The sequence below is a fragment of the Bombus affinis genome, unplaced genomic scaffold (assembly GCF_024516045.1).
Source record: "Bombus affinis isolate iyBomAffi1 unplaced genomic scaffold, iyBomAffi1.2 ctg00000110.1, whole genome shotgun sequence".
Classification (NCBI taxonomy): Eukaryota; Metazoa; Arthropoda; class Insecta; order Hymenoptera; family Apidae; genus Bombus; species Bombus affinis.
The window spans coordinates 252,501-254,757 of record NW_026108848.1 but is presented as its reverse complement, the minus strand read 5'-3'; the positions used below and the strand labels follow the sequence as shown (position 1 = coordinate 254,757).

Below are 2,257 nucleotides of genomic sequence, written 5' to 3'. Positions count from 1 at the left end.
TCGTTTACGCCCTTAACCCTAACTCTAATCGTAACGCCAACCCGACATATATATATATAATATATTCGATAACCGACACGAAGCGGTGCATAAGCGGGCGGTCGTACGAAAGGACGACTCACGACGCCGCTAGCACTCACGCAGGTCCGTGACGGTTCTCTCCGCTCTTATTCGTATCCTTCTTCGTGCGCTTCCTCCGACTCTGAAACGTTCTACGTATCGTAAGAACGACGGCGGGTTGTCGAAGGCACCAAGGGACAGAGAGAGACAGAGGTAGAGTTTCGTAGTGTCTCCCGTGAACACGATAGTTTATATATCGAGCATGTGTACGAATTGCACGGCCTCGACACGACCGCGACGAACGCCGACGAGCGTCCAACAATCGCTCGTACGTCGCGTACGTTCTCTCGCGTCCGCTCTTGTTCGTATCCTTCTTCGTGCGCTTCCTCCGACTCTGAAACGTTCTACGTATCGTAAGAACGACGGCGGGTTGTCGAAGGCACCAAGGGACAGAGAGAGACAGATAGAGAGGAACGACACGCAACGCAAGCAGTCTTAGGTTTACGTGAGCAACCCTCAGCCAGGCGTGGTCCAGGAATTGTATCCGTGGACCGCAATGTGCGTTCGAAATGTCGATGTTCATGTGTCCTGCAGTTCACACGTTGACGCGCAATTAGCTGCGTTCTTCATCGACCCACGAGCCAAGTGATCCACCGTTCAGGGTAATCTTTTCATATATTTTTTAAAACTCTTGTACTCCATGTACTCTTAATACTCGGTTCGAGCGAAGCCGAGATCCGACACGACCGACCAACGGGAATCGGACGCGCAGAAGTCGCCGGAAGATCGACGACACGAAAACGTTCGAAAATGAAATCCGACGAACGCGCGAAGATACGCGCGTCCGCCGGCCGGGCGAAAAGTACATTATGATATATAACAACCATCGAGATCGAAGCTCCGTTCGTCAGGAAACGACGGGGATATAACACCCGATTCTGAATCCTCTGTGCAGCACACGATCTCGCGAAGAAATACGCACGGTGGCTAGCCCATATATATATATGTGTGTGTGTGTATATATAATACGATATGCATTCCTCTCGTCCAATTATTCAAGAAAAAGAGCGTGCGCCTCCATCGTTCGGGTGATGTAAAGATTCGATGGGACTCGCGCGACCCTCGGCCTCGAGCGGTCTTTCCTCCCAATATCCAGAAGCCGAGCTTTGAAAAAACTCTAGCGACGGCACGGGTGTCCGACTCACGACATCGAGGCTTCGAAGTCGGCGATCTCCTCCGAACGGATGGCGATCGCGACGACTCAAAGCGTGAAAAATCGACGAAAGAGAACACATCTCCGTTCAGGTGATTGTTTTTTTAAAAAATAAAAAAATTCGATGGGACTCGCATCCATCTACCTCGCGCGGTCTTTCTTCCCAATATCCAGAAGCCGAGCTTTGAAAAAACTTCAGCGACGGCACGGGTGTGCGACTCACGACAACGAGGATAGACAGCCTGCGGTCCCCTCTGAACCAACTTCGGCTAGACTAGTTACGAATCGTTGCTACGCATCGTCATCATAGTCATCGTCATCATCATCATTATCATTATCATAGCGGGCCAACATCCACGCAATGCGTTTTCGTTCTAGGTTACCCGATCCACGAGTATGTTACAAGTGGTTTCGTTATTTCGAACAAAACGACATACGAAGAACACACGCCCTATGGGTAGGAAGCACGTTTCGAGAACGACCGAGAGCGGTGAAAGAGACGAGAGGTCGACGTGCATAAGGTATCCATGGATCTTCGAAGAGAACCTTCGAAGATATGTCGGTATCCTTTCTACATGCGCGACTCGCTACTCGTACTTTCGCTCTCGTCGACTCGTTTTAGTCGCTTCGTTCGATCCCAAAGAGGAGTCTTCGATGTCCCGTTGCTAGGAGGAGAGCAAACGCAACACAGACCACGAAACATAGAAGAGAATAGGCGAGCATGATCTCTCCGACACGAGGCACTTTAGAGATTTTGTTATTCGTTTGTACGGTCTCCACGACGCAAAAAAAAAAATACGAGATCGTGGCGGCGGGTCTTTCTGTATACGGCCTCACGCAAGCGCCTCGATCTCATTTCTCTTTACGGGTGGTTTCCATTCGTAATTTTTCGTTCGATATTCGTGTCAAAGTTTAATTTTCGAAAGCTCAAGTTCCCATTTATAGTTTTATTATAAAATCATAATATTCGCAGACGGCGGGTCT

General features: G+C 49.4%; 1 long non-coding RNA gene and 1 other non-coding gene across 2 annotated transcripts in view; both read right to left on the bottom strand.

Moving 5' to 3' along the window:
• Positions 1–570: 570 nt before the first annotated feature.
• LOC126927439 (5.8S ribosomal RNA) lies at positions 571–725 on the bottom strand. The gene has a single exon (XR_007715485.1). It is a non-coding gene; the product is annotated as a 5.8S ribosomal RNA (ribosomal RNA).
• An 818-nt stretch (positions 726–1,543) lies between these two features.
• LOC126927419 (uncharacterized) overlaps positions 1,544–2,257 on the bottom strand; it is an 836-nt gene continuing 122 nt past the window's right edge. The window contains exon 2 of the long non-coding RNA XR_007715466.1: positions 1,544–2,257. This exon is cut by the window's right edge and continues 13 nt beyond it. This is a non-coding gene — a long non-coding RNA (uncharacterized LOC126927419).